This window comes from Cyrtonyx montezumae, unplaced genomic scaffold, assembly GCF_038088225.1.
Source record: "Cyrtonyx montezumae isolate F1298 unplaced genomic scaffold, pur_monq_1.0 scaffold_3, whole genome shotgun sequence".
Taxonomy (NCBI): domain Eukaryota; kingdom Metazoa; phylum Chordata; class Aves; order Galliformes; family Odontophoridae; genus Cyrtonyx; species Cyrtonyx montezumae.
This window is the reverse complement of record NW_027072034.1, coordinates 49,844,371-49,863,130: the sequence shown is the minus strand read 5'-3', so window position 1 is coordinate 49,863,130 and position 18,760 is coordinate 49,844,371. Positions and strand designations below refer to the sequence as shown.

Sequence of the window (18,760 nt, the reverse complement as noted above, 5' to 3'; positions counted from 1 at the left end):
CTCAGACTGTCACGTTCTCCTGGGAGTCCTTCCCTGGCAGCTCCTGTGTGGTGTCCAGTTCCAGGTGGAAAATGTGCCCACACAGGGCTATCAGGGCACAAGTAGGCAAAGGAAAATTTCCTCCTCCAGGGGACCCCAGCCTTCATAAGCGCTGCCTACCTCAGTGGAGGGTGCTGGCACTGGAAAGAAAGTATCTGTTATGAAATACTGTCTTATACAAATGAGGTCATTCAACAGCGAGAGGATCACTCCACAGTTTTCTTGGTGGCTTCGGATCGGTCGCTGGAGCAAATCCCAAAGGGAGAAAACACCGTCCTCCTGCTCCTTATTTACTAAGTCAGAAAACAAAGAGAGAAATAACGATAACATTGGAAAACTATCTTGTGAAGGGTGTGTGGAGAGCATGTGATCTCAGTTTTAACAGGATTTTGCCAAGCTGCAGGAGAAGGCGAGGGGGACTCCGGTCAATTTGCACGTCGTGGAAGAAATGGCTGCATTCTGCAGTCCGACTGCAAGCAGAAAGAAGCCTGAGCTTCTGTAGCACTCAGACACGCACAGCTCATTTGATGGATGATTACTGAGGAGCGTGCAGATCTTCTCCCTTGTTCTGCAAGGCCTCAACAACGCCCAGAGCTGCCAGAGAGAGGAAGACTGCCACCACTGCGTTGTGGAGGAGGAGGTGGGAGAGGACATGAGTCAATCACCTCTTCTGCAACACGCTGCCCGGTCCTGTGGCAGCCGAGCAGTCAGCACCCTATCCCTTCTTCTTTGAGAAAGAGATATGGGCAGAGGGTTTCTTCAGGCAAGCCATTCATTGCCCGTTTTTGTAGAGGACAATGCTCCCGGAGCAAACGGACGCTCTCGGAGAGGCTGCGTGGTCTCTGCCCAGCTGGTTAGAGGAATCTCTGTTTTAGGCATCCATGCGGCACCCTCATCATCGGCACAGGGTCTGGCTGCCCCCAGAGAGGATTTGCCGTGGAGGAAACATTCAGCAGCAATTCCTTCTGCATACTGAGCAACATCTCCTCCATGTCCACCATGCTCGGCTGTGGGACAAGTGGAAGTCTGTCATTTCCCACTTGCCAGCAGAGTTGTGAACCGATCTTGCAGCATCTCCATCTAATACAGCGCCTGCTCATGTTTGTCCGGATCCTGCGCCAGGTGCTGGAACAGGTTGGGCAGTCGGGACACTCGGAATTCCCGCGGCAAGATAATCTCCACAGGCACCGCCTCATTCCCTATGAAGACAAGTGGTCCAGCCATTTCTCCTTCAAGCAGCAGCTGCACAGGTAGCGCAAGATGTCATCCATCCACAGCACGAAGTACCTCTAACTCCAGCTTTCTATAGGGATGTCAGTCAGGAGGTGCATGAGCACTGTCTTCAGCTCATAGGTGGAAAAGTTGTAGCCCACCAGGACTATACTTGCATATATCTGAGGTAGAGATTGTCCTCTTCAGCACGGGTGGCTATATGCTTGAAGAACTTTGCCTCTGCCACTGCACAGATCTGTGGCCAGGTTGTGCTGGGCGTATAGGCAGCCTCTGTCTCCTGGCTGCTCAGAAAGATGTCAGTATTGCCTTGCTGTATGCCAAACGTGATCTCAGTTAAGGAGGTTATTCTGGAGATATCTTTCAGTTGAAGCTTGCAGGAGCACCCGGACCGCATCACATTCAAGCTGCATATTGCTGACTGAGGCATGCATTTCCAGGCAGTTTTGATCATCACCGTGAACCAGTAGGGAGTCTTCTCCACGTCTAGGTAGGAGCTGGTGCAGAGGCTGTCTAGGAGGCTGGGTTGCTGATTTTTCAGCCTGTTCTTTGAGGCATGGATAAAGCACAGCATTTTCATGTTCCGCTCATACCCACACGTGCATTTCAGCTCTACACGGATATGGGAGTTCTTCCCTGGCAGCTCCTGTGTGGTGCCCAGTTCCAGGTGGAAAATGTGCCCACACAGGGCTATCAGGGCACAAGTAGGCAAAGGAAAATTTCCTCCTCCAGGGGACCCCAGCCTTCATAAGCGCTGCCTACCTCAGTGGAGGGTGCTGGCACTGGAAAGAAAGTATCTGTTATGAAATACTGTCTTATACAAATGAGGTCATTCAACGGCGAGAGGATGACTGCACAGTTTTCTTGGTGGCTTTGGATCGGCCGCTGGAGCAAATCCTAAAGGGAGAAAACACCATCCTCCTTCTCCTGTGGTCCTCCTTCACAATCAATTTCTGTTTCTTCTCCCCCTCATCCTCCTTCGCCTGTTTCTTCTCCTCCTCTTCCTCCTGATCCTTCAACACGTCCTCCGCCTCCACTTGCTCCTGCTGCCGCACATCTTCCTTCATCTCCTGCTCTTTCGAGACCTCCTCCTCCTCCTCCTTCATCTCCTGCTCTTTTGAGACCTCCTCCTCCTCATCTAGCTCTTGCTCCAGCTCCTCCTCTTCCTCCTCCTCACTGCTGGAGCTCTCCTCATCGCTGGTGTCTTGATCCTCCCAGAACATATTTTTGATCTTCCATATGAGCCAAAACAGAAGTCTCAAAACACAAACAATACACAGCAACTTCCAGAAAGGTAACTCAGCGAGGTACTGGGCTAGCAAGGCCAACCAGCTGTTGATCTGCACGTACTGCTCCACCTCTCGCTGCAGCTCGGTCATCTTCTCTCGCAGATACACCTCACGCTCCTGCATGCGTCTGAGCGTGTCCTCATCCAAATTGTCGCCAACACGTGTCGGCATCTGCGCCAACAAGGTGAAGATATATGCCCAATACATGATCTGGAACTAAAGAGAGAGTGGAGGTCAGTGGGGCTGGGTGGGAATTTGCTCGTGGCTATGAGGGCTGGGCCAGGAGCCACAGCCCCTGGGGGCAGGTAGGAGTGGGGTGAGCGAGCTGGGAGGCAGCAGGGGCTGAGGCCAGCGCTGGTGCTGGCTGCCCAGAGAGCCACTCACAGGCTCCCCTGAGCGCTGGGCCATCAGTGCGGGCTCCAAAAAGCCCTTGCGGGCCGGTGCTTGCGCCTGGCCCAGCCCAGCCTTCCCCCTGCTGCTGCACTCACCGATGGCCCAGGCCAAAGTGGTGCAGTGCTTCCTGCTGATGGCTCCAATAGCAGCCCCACATTGTGACGTGTCCTCTGTGATGTCACAGGCGCCCCAGCCCTTCCCTTTGGCCCCACCCGGCTCAGCTCCACCCGACGGTCACGGCCCCGGCAGCGCCCGTGTTCAGTGGCACGTGGCTGCACTGAGCTCCCAGGGAGCGAGCAAACTTTCTGGACAATGTCTGACGAACCCCCTGGGAACTCTCTAAGAACTGTGGCTATTGCCATGGAGCCGTAAGCTGATGCTTTATTTTTCACAAGACGAGGTCAAGTATACTGCTGGTTTTATTTTTGTTGTTGTTGTTTATTACCTTTTAATAAACAATATACTTGTAAAAGCCAAGTTTTATTCCTGATGTACATTTTCTGTGTGGCCCAAGACAACTCCACTCCATGTGGCCTAGGCAAGCCTGGAGGCTGGACTGCCATGGCATACGTAGAAATGCCAGTGGCCACCAGGATATGGGTGCACCGCTGCAGGTATTTGACATACAAACTGTCACGTCTAGCATCACGTGCCTGAAGGGCTCTGCGGCCTCCTTGTGCTGGCTGTAACGTTGGCCTCTGCCTCCTGGCTGCTCTGGAAGATGCTCCCTAACCTTTGCTGTACCCTAACTGCCTCCACGCAGACAGCTCTGAAGGCATCCAGCACCTGGATGGAGCTCGTCCTCAGAGCACTGCAGGAAGCAAAGCATGTCTCCCACTGGCATCTCGACAGGTGAGAGAAGGGGATTCCATTTGCACAGCTGCAGCAACCTCACGAGGAAGCTGACGGGGAGCTGGTACCACGGCCGTGGGTGCTACAGCTGCCCCTGGGGCACCATTGCCACGTCTGTGAATTTGTGATTCTCCTAATCCCTGCTGCTCTGATTCTCTGGTTCTGATGGACCGCAGCGGCTGTCGGCTGGACAGCAATGTAACTGATGAATGTCAATGGCTGTCGGCTGGACAGCAGTGTAGCTGACAGCACACAACGGCTGTCGGTTGTCGGGACTGTTGGAAATATCTAAATAATTTTGTCAGGATGGTACCTCTGATAAAGCAGTGTTTATTTCCTGATTGCAGTGGCGGGCGCCCCATAAGCAGGGAGCGCACAGAGACAAGAGTGTTACATATTTTATCCCCTATTGCCCAATGCTTATCTCTTTCTCCCCTGGTTCCTCATTGGCAGAGTACTGCAGGTTCACACTCTTTGGCGACGCTTCTCTGATCATACAAATACCAAAAAAACATAAATCCCTTAGTCATCTAAACAACAACAAATGGTTGTTATCTAAACACTGGCAAATAGCATCTGGTCATTGCTTTAGGATCAGATACCAGGTCATGGCTGTCAAGTACCTGTTTTACACTTTAAACATAAACATTCCCCTCTGGCCCCTTCCATTAACACTCGGTCATTGTTTTGTATCTTTGTCTGTCCTTGCACAGAGATAAACTTTGGAAAGAGGATGCAGGGGAGTAAGGGTATCTTGGAGCCTACCTGTGACATCCTAAGCTTCCCACAGAGCGGGACAGTTAATGCTTTGTATAAAGGCCTGGGCTCCTTGGAAGCTTGCTAATTGTATTTCACTGTTACTCGCCTAAGCAAAGATTACTTAGCACAACCTTGCAATATGTCTTTCTACTAACTTAGAAGACTATACTCTCACTGTGTGGAACATCTACATTCTATTGTGGCTCTGTGAGAAAGAGCCTGTTCAGTAACTATGTGTCTAGAGTCTTTTGCTAAAATGTATACGGTACTCCTACTTTCCACACAGACTATTTCCAGGGTTAAGTTACAGAATATTGAAATATTAAATTCCACTTCTTTGGATTAATTACACTTCTCAATATTCACTGCAGAAATAACATTCAGTTCCCACAGGACAGCGATGTAACTCTCAGAAGCCAATGGCTGCTCCGCCAAAGATCCCAAGGGCCCTCCCTGAAGGCCCCAGCCACCGGCCTAGGGGCGGCTGATGAGGGTGCCGTGTGCCCCGACGCAGGAAGGCCCAGAGGCCAGGCCGGAGGTGCAGTGTTCCCTTGCAGGGCCGGCAGGAGCTGGTGCAGCTCGGGATCAGCCGCAGGGCCTGTCGCAGGGCAGGGTCGGATCTGGAGGCATTTTCTTCCTTTGAGGACTCTGGCTCTCGTGGCATAGTGTTTGACTGGCGCAGGCACACCACAGTGAGCTGTAACTCCGTGGCATTGCCAGGATCAGGGCACAGAGTTTTGAAGCTTTCTGTCTACGTTTTAGGATTGCGCACTTGAATATCCCAGGAATATTCCAGATGGAGAAAAACCGTTGTGCCTTGCCTGGAGTAAAGAGCGGACTAGTTAATAATTGTTTCAGTGGGAAGGTTCCTGAGGTGCAAAAACGATGGCCATAATGAGTACAAACACCCAGTTAAATCCATCATGGGTGAAACACGAGTGCACACTCCACACAAGTAGGCAAAACCATAAGTGAGCTAATAGGCCAGCCCCCAGACAGGCAAAAAGAGTTGAGAAAAAGAGTCTTGTAAGCAAATAAAGCCCTGTTGTGAATGGAAAGTCCATGCCGGCAGCTATCAAGCTACTGCAAGGCTTACAACAATTTTGTGTAAGCGTGTTCTGCTCAGATCTGCCCTGACCTAAATCCTTCAGGCCCCCCATTGGATGCCAAAGGAAGTGTTGTTTTTGGAGCTGGCACGCAGCTCAGAACCACGCGGCCGTTTGCTCACACCCTCTCTCGCAGGGGACAGGGGGAGCATGGAAACCAAAACGTTGCAACTTGTGGGTTTATTTATTTATTAAGTCAGAAAACAAAGAGAGAAATAACGATAACATTGGAAAACTATCTTGTGAAGGGTGTGTGGAGAGCATGTGATCTCAGTTTTAACAGGATTTTGCCAAGCTGCAGGAGAAGGCGAGGGGGACTCCGGTCAATTTGCACGTCGTGGAAGAAATGGCTGCATTCTGCAGTCCGACTGCAAGCAGAAAGAAGCCTGAGCTTCTGTAGCACTCAGACACGCACAGCTCATTTGATGGATGATTACTGAGGAGCGTGCAGATCTTCTCCCTTGTTCTGCAAGGCCTCAACAACGCCCAGAGCTGCCAAAGAGAGGAAGACTGCCACCACTGCGTTGTGGAGGAGGAGGTGGGAGAGGACATGAGTCAATCACCTCTTCTGCAACACGCTGCCCGGTCCTGTGGCAGCCGAGCAGTCAGTACCCTATCCCTTCTTCTTTGAGAAAGAGATATGGGCAGAGGGTTTCTTCAGGCAAGCCATTCATTGCCCGTTTTTGTAGAGGACAATGCTCCCGGAGCAAACGGACGCTCTCGGAGAGGCTGCGTGGTCTCTGCCCAGCTGGTTAGAGGAATCTCTGTTTTAGGCATCCATGCGGCACCCTCATCATCGGCACGGGGTCTGGCTGCCCCCAGAGAGGATTTGCCGTGGAGGAAACATTCAGCAGCAATTCCTTCTGCATACTGAGCAACATCTCCTCCATGTCCACCATGCTCGGCTGTGGGACAAGTGGAAGTCTGTCATTTCCCACTTGCCAGCAGAGTTGTGAACCGATCTTGCAGCATCTCCATCTAATACAGCGCCTGCTCATGTTTGTCCGGATCCTGCGCCAGGTGCTGGAACAGGTTGGGCAGTCGGGACACTCGGAATTCCCGCGGCAAGATAATCTCCACAGGCACCGCCTCATTCCCTATGAAGACAAGTGGTCCAGCCATTTCTCCTTCAAGCAGCAGCTGCACAGGTAGCGCAAGATGTCGTCCATCCACAGCACGAAGTACCTCTAACTCCAGCTTTCTATAGGGATGTCAGTCAGGAGGTGCATGAGCACTGTCTTCAGCTCATAGGTGGAAAAGTTGTAGCCCACCAGGACTATACTTGCATATATCTGAGGTAGAGATTGTCCTCTTCAGCACGGGTGGCTATATGCTTGAAGAACTTTGCCTCTGCCACTGCACAGATCTGTGGCCAGGTTGTGCTGGGCGTATAGGCAGCCTCTGTCTCCTGGCTGCTCAGAAAGATGTCAGTATTGCCTTGCTGTATGCCAAACGTGATCTCAGTTAAGGAGGTTATTCCGGAGATATCTTTCAGTCGAAGCTTGCAGGAGCACCCGGACTGCATCACATTCAAGCTGCATATTGCTGACTGAGGCATGCATTTCCAGGCAGTTTTGATCATCACCGTGAACCAGTAGGGAGTCTTCTCCACGTCTAGGTAGGAGCTGGTGCAGAGGCTGTCTAGGAGACTGGGTTGCTGATTTTTCAGCCTGTTCTTTGAGGCGTGGATAAAGCACAGCATTTTCATGTTCCGCTCATACCCACACGTGCATTTCAGCTCTACACGGATATGGGAGTTCTTCCCTGGCAGCTCCTGTGTGGTGCCCAGTTCCAGGTGGAAAATGTGCCCACACAGGGCTATCAGGGCACAAGTAGGCAAAGGAAAATTTCCTCCTCCAGGAGACCCCAGCCTTCATAAGCGCTGCCTACCTCAGTGGAGGATGCTGGCACTGGATAGAAAGTATCTGTTATAAAATACTGTCTTATACAAATGAGGTCATTCAACGGCGAGAGGATGACTGCACAGTTTTCTTGGTGGCTTTGGATCGGCCGCTGGAGCAAATCCCAAAGGGACAAATCACCATCTTCCTTCTCCTGTGGTCCTCCTTCACAATCAATTTCTGTTTCTTCTCCCCCTCATCCTCCTTCGCCTGTTTCTTCTCCTCCTCCTCCTGATCCTTCAACACGTCCTCCGCCTCCACTTGCTCCTGCTGCCGCACATCTTCCTTCATCTCCTGCTCTTTCGAGACCTCCTCCTCCTCATCTTGCTCTTGCTCCAGCTCCTCCTCTTGCTCCTCCTCACTGCTGGAGCTCTCCTCATCGCTGGTGTCTTGATCCTCCCAGAACATTTTTTTGATCTTCCATATGAGCCAAAACAGAAGTCTCAAAACACAAACAATACACAGCATCTTCCAGAAAGGTAACTCAGCGAGGTACTGGACTAGCAAGGCCAACCAGCTGTTGATCTGCACGTACTGCTCCACCTCTCGCTGCAGCTCGGTCATCTTCTCTCGCAGATACACCTCACACTCCAGCATGCGTCTGAGCGTGTCCTCATCCAAATTGTCGCCAACACGTGTCGGCATCTGCGCCAACAAGGTGAAGATATATGCCCAATCGATGATCTGGAACTAAAGAGAGAGTGGAGGTCAGTGGGGCTGGGTGGGAATTTGCTCGTGGCTACGAGGGCTGGGCCAGGAGCCACAGCCCCTGGGGGCAGGTAGGAGTGGGGTGAGCGAGCTGGGAGGCAGCAGGGGCTGAGGCCAGCGCTGGTGCTGGCTGCCCAGAGAGCCGCTCACAGGCTCCCCTGAGCGCTGGGCCATCAGTGCGGGCTCCAAAAAGCCCTTGCGGGCCGGTGCTTGCGCCTGGCCCAGCCCAGCCTTCCCCCTGCTGCTGCACTCACCGATGGCCCAGGCCAAAGTGGTGCAGTGCTTCCTGCTGATGGCTCCAATAGCAGCCCCACATTGTGACGCGTCCTCTGTGATGTCACAGGCGCCCCAGCCCTTCCCTTTGGCCCCACCCGGCTCAGCTCCACCCGACGGTCACGGCCCCGGCAGCGCCCGTGTTCAGTGGCACGTGGCTGCACTGAGCTCCCAGGGAGCGAGCTAACTTTCTGGACAATGTCTGACGAACCCCCTGGGAACTCTCTAAGAACTGTGGCTATTGCCATGGAGCCGTAAGCTGATGCTTTATTTTTCGCAAGACGAGGTCAAGTATACTGCTGGTTTTATTTTTGTTGTTGTTGTTTATTACCTTTTAATAAACAATATACTTGTAAAAGCCAAGTTTTATTCCTGATGTACATTTTCTGTGTGGCCCAAGACAACTCCACTCCATGTGGCCTAGGCAAGCCTGGAGGCTGGACTGCCATGGCATACGTAGAAATGCCAGTGGCCACCAGGATATGGGTGCACCGCTGCAGGTATTTGACATACAAACTGTCACGTCTAGCATCACGTGCCTGAAGGGCTCTGCGGCCTCCTTGTGCTGGCTGTAACGTCGGCCTCTGCCTCCTGGCTGCTCTGGAAGATGCTCCCTAACCTTTGCTGTACCCTAACTGCCTCCACGCGGACAGCTCTGAAGGCATCCAGCACCTGGATGGAGCTCGTCCTCAGAGCACTGCAGGAAGCAAAGCATGTCTCCCACTGGCATCTCGACAGGTGAGAGAAGGGGATTCAATTTGCACAGCTGCAGCAACCTCACGAGGAAGCTGACGGGGAGCTGGTACCGCGGCCATGGGTGCTACAGCTGCCCCTGGGGCACCATTGCCACGTCTGTGAATTTGTGATTCTCCCAATCCCTGCTGCTCTGATTCTCTGGTTCTGATGGACCGCAGCGGCTGTCGGCTGGACAGCAATGTAACTGATGAATGTCAATGGCTGTCGGCTGGACAGCAGTGTAGCTGACAGCACACAACGGCTGTCGGTTGTCGGGACTGTTGGAAATATCTAAATAATTTTGTCAGGATGGTACCTCTGATAAAGCAGTGTTTATTTCCAGATTGCAGTGGCGGGCGCCCCATAAGCAGGGAGCGCACAGAGACAAGAGTGTTACATATTTTATCCCCTATTGCCCAATGCTTATCTCTTTCTCCCCTGGTTCCTCATTGGCAGAGTACTGCAGGTTCGCACTCTTTGGCGAAGCTTCTCTGATCATACAAATACCAAAAAAACATAAATCCCTTAGTCATCTAAACAACAACAAATGGTTGTTATCTAAACACTGGCAAATAGCATCTGGTCATTGCTTTAGGATCAGATACCAGGTCATGGCTGTCAAGTACCTGTTTTACACTTTAAACATAAACATTCCCCTCTGGCCCCTTCCATTAACACTCAGTCATTGTTTTGTATCTTTGTCTGTCCTTGCACAGAGATAAGCTTTGGAAAGAGGATGCAGGGGAGTAAGGGTATCTTGGAGCCTACCTGTGACATCCTAAGCTTCCCACAGAGCGGGACAGTTATGCTTTGTATAAAGGCCTGGGCTCCTTGGAAGCTTGTTAATTGTATTTCACTGTTACTCGCCTAAGCAAAGATTACTTAGCACAACCTTGCAATATGTCTTTCTACTAACTTAGAAGACTATACTCTCACTGTGTGGAACATCTACATTCTATTGTGGCTCTGTGAGAAAGAGCCTGTTCAGTAACTATGTGTCTAGAGTCTTTTGCTAAAATGTATACGGTACTCCTACTTTCCACACAGACTATTTCCAGGGTTAAGTTACAGAATATTGAAATATTAAATTCCACTTCTTTGGATTAATTACACTTCTCAATATTCACTGCAGAAACAACATTCAGTTCCCACAGGACAGCGACAGTTATGAAATACTGTCTTATACAAATGAGGTCATTCAACGGCGAGAGGATGACTGCACAGTTTTCTTGGTGGCTTCAGATCGGTTGCTGGAGCAAATCCCAAAGGGAGAAAACGCCATCCTCCTTCTCCTGTGGTCCTCCTTCACAATCAATTTCTGTTTCTTCTCCCCCTCATCCTCCTTCGCCTGTTTCTTCTCCTCCTCTTCCTCCTGATCCTTCAACACGTCCTCCGCCTCCACTTGCTCCTGCTGCCGCACATCTTCCTTCATCTCCTGCTCTTTCGAGACCTCCTCCTCCTCCTCCTTCATCTCCTGCTCTTTCGAGACCTCCTCCTCCTCATCTTGCTCTTGCTCCAGCTCCTCCTCTTGCTCTTTGTTGTGGTTTTGTGGTTTTGATGCCGGTATTCCACATCAGAGCATCATGCAGCAGTTAAGGAGTTAATGCTGGGGGAGCAGCAGAGGGGAGGGGCGGAGCACCGCACCGGATGCAGGCGGCGCTCGGTCTGGGCGCGTTGCTCTGGGTTGCCGTGGAGGTGCAGCACGTGTGCTTCCCCTGCGGGTCCTCCTTAATGTAAGCTCATAGCTTTTGGTTTGGAAATTTTTATCTCTTTTTCAATTGTTCAATTTTATTAGATTTAGTAAAGTTACCGTTCCTTCTCAGATCGTGCCGTTGTTTTCTTGTAGACCCATCTCTTCCCGCCGTTTCCCCCTCCCCCTCCCGGAGCGCGGCTCTGCTCGGGAGGCCGCGCGGCCACTGATGCAGTTTCTTTTTCTCTCCCCTCTCCCTTCTCGGTTTTCCCTTGGGTCACTGTCACGGACAACACCGTGACAATTATTGGTGGAGGATGCGGGCAGTGCAGTATTGGCACTCCATTGTAAATCTGGTGCAGAGTGGACTAAGGTTTTTCATGTACCTTACAGCATGCTGGCGTCTTTTTAAGCTCCTCGCGTTCAGCACCGGAGTAATGTGGATATACAGCTACTTTAGTGTGCTGAGGGGGTTACATGCCTCCTACCTAAGCACCCTGGCTAACATGACAGATTATGCGGCATTTGGAACGGTTTCCAATTACTCTTTTCAGGTCTTTACCTATATTCAAGATGTCAGCCCGGCAACTGTGTTATCTGTTTTTCTGAATGCACTCTTGGCAATAGTAATTTACATCATGTGGAGGAAGCTTTCCTCAAAACCAGAGAGTGTTGAATGGCAGGGAAGGTGGAAAAAATTAGGAAAGAAATTAGAAGCGTGGGGACCCCCGGTGTTATGCAATTTTGATCTTGAGCACCTGTGGGATCCTGAGAAATTCAGTGAGTGTTTAGGTAAGGAGTCATGTGACTCAGGACGATCTGAGAAGGAATGTATTGTTTGGGGTCTGGCTTGTGCTTATCGAGCCATAATTGATATTCTGGAGAGAAATGGTTTCCAAACCAAGGTCCAAAGCAAAAATGAAAACCTCCAAGTTAGACCTGACCAATCACAGGAAGCACCGGTATCAGTGTCGGTTGCCCCTGTGGAAGGCCAGAAATGGACACGGCCGTCTTCGCGCCTAGAACGGAAAGAAGAAGAAGCAGAGAAAAAAAAGGAAGATCCAGGCGAGGGGCCCTCCTCAGCACCACCACCACCACCACCACCACCACCACCTAAGAAGGCCACTAAGAAAAGTGAGAGACATGGAGAAGACAGCGATGATGATGATGGAGTCACTGTTACCACTACTCGTCGGCCCCTAAAGATGACTGAAATACAAGGTTCAAGAAAGGAGTTTGTATGGCGCTCGGGTGAATCTATTGTCACCTGGTTGCTGCGGTGTTGGGACAGCGGTGCCAGCAGCGTGTCCCTAGATGGCAGCGAAGCCCGCCAACTGGCAAGCATTGCCCGAGACCCAGCTATCGACAGAGGAATTGGCAGATGTCTGAATGGAGTCGCTACCCTCTGGGAACGAGTACTAGTGGCTGTAAAGGATAGATACCCTTACAAAGATGATCTGGAGCCTAAGGTGGAAAGATGGAACACCGTGGAGAAAGGCATCCAATTTTTGAGAGAAACAGCCGTAGTAGAGATGCTGTATGATCCCAATTTCGTCCCTAACAATCCACACCAGGACCGTGATCCTGATAGAGTAAGGTGCACACCTGATGTATATCGCAAGCTCTCAAAAACAGCACCAGAGAGGTACGCAAGTACACTGGTAGCAATGTTCCATAGATTCGAGGGTCAAGACAGAAAACTCCCAGTTTATGAATTGACTATTACACTCCAAAACTTTGAACAACAGTTCCCACCATCACGTGCTTCCATTGCAGCTATAGTAGCAGAAGAAGTAGGTGAGATAAAGAAAACTATACTGGACGAACTGTCATTACTGATGAATAGGGATGAACCTGTGTCAGTATTGGAAACACCTGATGAAGACGAGCATGACGCAAAGAATCTGATGAAGCAATTGATCAAACTGTTGAAAGTCTCGGCCACCAAAGGCAACCGCCCCTCTGCACGAGCAAATGACGGCAGTAACATCATGTCACGTGTGGCCATGTGGAGCTTCTTACGAGAAAACGGAGAGGACATGAGGAAGTGGCATAAAAAACCCACTCCTGCACTGCGAGCACGGGTGAGAGAACTACAGCAGAGATCAGCCACCAATGAAATTGCTCCCGTCACTGCAGGTAACCAATAGAGGGGCCCTGCCCTCAGCCAGGGGAGGGAAAGGGATAACAGAGTGTATTGGACTGTGTGGATTAGATGGCCTGGCACATTAGAGCCACAAAGATATAAGGCACTGGTGGACACTGGTGCACAGTGCACTCTGATGCCCTCGAGTTATAAAGGGACAGAATTGATTAATATTTCTGGAGTGACTGGGGGTTCTCAGGAACTGTCTGTGCTGGAGGCAGAAATAAGCCTCACCGGTAAAACCTGGCAGAAGCATCCCATAGTGACTGGACAGGGGGCTCCATGCATACTCGGTATTGACTATCTCAGAAGGGGACATTTCAAGGATCCCAAGGGGTACCGATGGGCTTTTGGAATAGCTGCTGTAGATGCAGACAACATTCAGCAGCTGTCTGTTTTACCTGGCCTGTCAGAAGATCCGTCTGTTGTGGGGGTACTGAAAGTGAAAGAGCAGCAGGTACCTATCGCTACAAAAACAGTGCACAGACGGCAGTACCGCACCAACAGGGATTCCTTGCTCCCCATTCATAACTTGATCCGTCAGCTAGAGAGCCAGGGAGTGATCAGCAAGACTCACTCACCTTTTAACAGCCCCATATGGCCGGTGCGTAAAGCCAGTGGAGAATGGAGGCTGACGGTAGATTACCGTGGCCTGAATGAAGTCACACCCCCACTGAGTGCTGCTGTGCCAGATATGTTGGAGCTGCAATATGAACTGGAGTCAAAAGCAGCCAAGTGGTATGCCACTATTGACATTGCTAATGCCTTCTTTTCAATTCCTCTGGCCACAGAATGCAGGCCACAGTTTGCTTTCACCTGGAGGGGCGTTCAGTACACCTGGAACCGTTTGCCCCAGGGGTGGAAACACAGCCCAACCATCTGCCATGGGCTGATTCAAACCACACTGGAACAGGGTGGGGCACCTGAGCACCTCCAGTATATTGATGACATTGTTGCGTGGGGTGATACAGCAGAGGAAGTTTTTAAAAAAGGAGAGCGAATAATCCAAATTCTTCTGGGTGCTGGTTTTGCTATTAAACGGAACAAAGTGAAGGGACTTGCCCAAGAAATTCAATTCCTTGAGAAAGATGGACGTCGTCACATTCCAGGAGATGTGATTGACAAAATCACCAGTATGTCACCACCCACTAGCAAGAAAGAGACACAGTCTTTTCTGGGTGTAGTAGGTTTTTGGAGGATGCACATCCCAAACTACAGCCTCATAGTAAGCCCCCTCTATCAAGTGACTCGGAAAAAGAATAATTTTGCATGGGGTCCTGAACAGCAGCAGGCCTTTGAGCAAATCAAGCAGGAGATAGCCCGTGCTGTGGCCCTGGGGCCAGTTCGGTTGGGACAGGATGTGAAAAACATCCTCTACACTGCTGCTGGAGAGAAAGGTCCCTCTTGGAGTCTGTGGCAAAGAGCCTCTGGGGAGACCCGAGGCCGACCCCTTGGATTTTGGAGCAGAGCGTACAGGGGTTCAGAGGAGTGCTACACTCCAACTGAGAAGGAGATTTTGGCCGCATACGAGGGGGTTCGGGCTGCCTCTGAAGTAATTGGTACTGAGACACAGCTCCTCCTGGCACCTCGACTGCCAGTGCTGAATTGGATGTTCAAAGGAAAGGTTCCCCCCACCCATCATGCTACCGATGCCACCTGGAGTAAGTGGATTGCACTGATTACACAGCGAGCTCGGATTGGGAACCTCAACCGTCCAGGAATCCTGGAGGTGATCATGGACTGGCCTGAAGGCAAGAAATTTGGAACATCCCCATCAGAGGAGATACCACGTGCTAAAGAGGCCCCACCATATAACGAACTACTAGAGAATGAAAAGACGTATGCCCTCTTCACTGATGGATCGTGTCGTATTGTTGGGAAGCATCGCAGATGGAAGGCTGCTGTGTGGAGCCCCACACGACGAGTTGCAGAGGCCACCAAAGGAGAAGGAGAGTCAAGCCAATTTGCGGAGGTAAAGGCTGTCCAGCTGGCCTTAGATGTGGCTGAACGGGAGAGGTGGCCCATGCTATATCTTTATACTGACTCTTGGATGGTGGCAAATGCTTTATGGGGGTGGTTGCAGCAGTGGGAACAGGACAACTGGCAACGGAAGGGTAAACTTATTTGGGCTGCTGAACTGTGGAAAGACATTGCTGCCCGAACAAAAAGGTTGGGTGTAAAGGTGCGCCATGTAGATGCTCATGTGCCCAAGAATCGAGCTACTGAAGAGCAGAGAAATAACCATCAGGTAGATCGAGCTGCCAGAATTGAGGTGTCTCAGATCGATTTGGACTGGCAGAACAAAGGAGAGCTATTTTTAGCTCGGTGGGCCCATGAGACCTCAGGCCATCAAGGAAGGGATGCGACCTATAAGTGGGCTAGAGACCGAGGGGTGGACTTAACTATGGATGCCGTTGCACAGGTTATCCATGACTGTGACACATGTGCCATAATTAAACAGGCCAAGAGGATGATACCCCTCTGGCAGGAAGGGCGATGGGAAAAGTATAAATATGGGGAGGCGTGGCAGGTTGATTATATCACCTTGCCACGAACTCGCGATGGTAAGCGTTACGTGCTCACCATGGTGGAGGCGACCACTGGGTGGCTTGAGACATACGCAGTACCCCATGCTACCGCCCGAAACACCATCTTAGGGCTCGAGAGACAAGTCCTATGGCGACATGGCACTCCAGAGAGAATTGAGTCCGATAATGGGACTCATTTCAAAAATTCTCTTGTGGATATCTGGGCCAAAGAACACGGCATTGAATGGATCTACCATATCCCCTACCATGCACCAGCTGCTGGTAAGATCGAGCGCTACAGCGGGTTGTTAAAAACCACGTTGAGAACAATGGGTGGTGGGACATTCAAGCACTGGGAGAAGCATCTGGCAGAAGCCACCTGGCTGGTCAACACTAGGGGATCAGTCAACCGAGAGGGTCCTACACAGTCCGGCTCCCTACAGACCATAGAGGGAGATAAGGTCCCTGTGGTACATGTGAGGAGCATGTTGGGAAAAGCGGTGTGGGTCCTTCCAGCCTCTGGAAAGGGCAAACCCCTCCGTGGAACCGTTTTTGCGCAGGGACCTGGGTGCACCTGGTGGGTAATGGATAAAAATGGGAACGTCCAGTGTGTCCCACAAGGGAATTTGATGCTGGGGGAATGCAGTCTGTAATTACGTGTGTATGTATGTATATATATATATATATATGTTTCTATGTAACTCATGTTATTACTGTTTGGTTATGTATAGATGTGTGTTAAGCATGATGTGATGATGTGGAATAAGGGGTGGAATGTTGTGGTTTTGTGGTTTTGATGCCGGTATTCCACATCAGAGCATCACGCAGCAGTGAAGGAGTTAATGCTGGGGGAGCAGCAGAGGGGAGGGGCGGAGCTCCGCACCGGATGCAGGCGGCGCTCGGTCTGGGCGCGTTGCTCTGGGCTGCCGTGGAGGTGCAGCACGTGTGCTTCCCCTGCAGGTCCTCCTTAACGTAAGCTCACAGCTTTTAATTTGGAAATTTTTATCTCTTTTTCAATTGTTCAATTTTATTAGATTTAGTAAAGTTACCGTTCCTTCTCAGATCGTGCCGTTGTTTTCTTGTAGACCCATCTCTTCCCGCCGTTTCCCCCTCCCACTCCCGGAGCGCGGCTCTGCTCGGGCGGCCGCGCGGCCACTGACGCAGTTTCTTTTTCTCTCCCCTCTCCCTTCTCGGTTTTCCCTTGGGTCACTGTCATGGACAACACCGTGACACTCCTCCTCACTGCTGGAGCTCTCCTCATCGCTGGTGTCTTGATCCTCCCAGAACTTTTTTTTGATCTTCCATATGAGCCAAAACAGAAGTCTCAAAACACAAACAATACACAGCATCTTCCAGAAAGGTAACTCAGCGAGGTACTGGACTAGCAAGGCCAACCAGCTGTTGATATGCACGTACTGCTCCACCTCTCGCTGCAGCTCGGTCATCTTCTCTCGCAGATACACCTCACACTCCAGCATGCGTCTGAGCGTGTCCTCATCCAAATTGTCGCCAACACGTGGTGGCATCTGCGCCAAAAAGGTGAAGATATATGCCCAATCGATGATCTGGAACTAAAGAGAGAGTGGAGGTCAGTGGGGCTGGGTGGGAATTTGCTCGTGGCTACGAGGGCTGGGCCAGGAGCCACAGCCCCTGGGGGCAGGTAGGAGTGGGGTGAGCGAGCTGGGAGGCAGCAGGGGCTGAGGCCAGCGCTGGTGCTGGCTGCCCAGAGAGCCGCTCACAGGCTCCCCTGAGCGCTGGGCCATCAGTGCGGGCTCCAAAAAGCCCTTGCGGGCCGGTGCTTGCGCCTGGCCCAGCCCAGCCTTCCCCCTGCTGCTGCACTCACCGATGGCCCAGGCCAAAGTGGTGCAGTGCTTCCTGCTGATGGCTCCAATAGCAGCCCCACATTGTGACGCGTCCTCTGTGATGTCACAGGCGCCCCAGCCCTTCCCTTTGGCCCCACCCGGCTCAGCTCCACCCGACGGTCACGGCCCCGGCAGCGCCCGTGTTCAGTGGCACGTGGCTGCACTGAGCTCCCAGGGAGCGAGCTAACTTTCTGGACAATGTCTGACGAACCCCCTGGGAACTCTCTAAGAACTGTGGCTATTGCCATGGAGCCGTAAGCTGATGCTTTATTTTTCACAAGACGAGGTCAAGTATACTGCTGGTTTTATTTTTGTTGTTGTTGTTTATTACCTTTTAATAAACAATATACTTGTAAAAGCCAAGTTTTATTCCTGATGTACATTTTCTGTGTGGCCCAAGACAACTCCACTCCATGTGGCCTAGGCAAGCCTGGAGGCTGGACTGCCATGGCATACGTAGAAATGCCAGTGGCCACCAGGATATGGGTGCACCGCTGCAGGTATTTGACATACAAACTGTCACGTCTAGCATCACGTGCCTGAAGGGCTCTGCGGCCTCCTTGTGCTGGCTGTAACGTCGGCCTCTGCCTCCTGGCTGCTCTGGAAGATGCTCCCTAACCTTTGCTGTACCCTAACTGCCTCCACGCGGACAGCTCTGAAGGCATCCAGCACCTGGATGGAGCTCGTCCTCAGAGCACTGCAGGAAGCAAAGCATGTCTCCCACTGGCATCTCGACAGGTGAGAGAAGGGGATTCAATTTGCACAGCTGCAGCAACCTCACGAGGAAGCTGACGGGGAGCTGGTACCGCGGCCGTGGGTGCTACAGCTGCCCCTGGGGCACCATTGCCACGTCTGTGAATTTGTGATTCTCCCAATCCCTGCTGCTCTGATTCTCTGGTTCTGATGGACCGCAGCGGCTGTCGGCTGGACAGCAATGTAACTGATGAATGTCAATGGCTGTCGGCTGGACAGCAGTGTAGCTGACAGCACACAACGGCTGTCGGTTGTCGGGACTGTTGGAAATATCTAAATAATTTTGTCAGGATGGTACCTCTGATAAAGCAGTGTTTATTTCCAGATTGCAGTGGCGGGCGCCCCATAAGCAGGGAGCGCACAGAGACAAGAGTGTTACATATTTTATCCCCTATTGCCCAATGCTTATCTCTTTCTCCCCTGGTTCCTCATTGGCAGAGTACTGCAGGTTCGCACTCTTTGGCGAAGCTTCTCTGATCATACAAATACCAAAAAA

General features: G+C 51.4%; 2 pseudogenes; both read right to left on the bottom strand.

Annotated features, from left to right (window-relative positions):
• Positions 1-1,015: 1,015 nt before the first annotated feature.
• On the bottom strand, positions 1,016-2,765 carry LOC136053251 (inositol 1,4,5-trisphosphate receptor-interacting protein-like 1; annotated as a pseudogene).
• A 3,777-nt stretch (positions 2,766-6,542) lies between these two features.
• Positions 6,543-17,759, bottom strand: LOC136052822 (inositol 1,4,5-trisphosphate receptor-interacting protein-like 1; annotated as a pseudogene).
• Between the last annotated feature and the right edge of the window lie 1,001 nt (positions 17,760-18,760).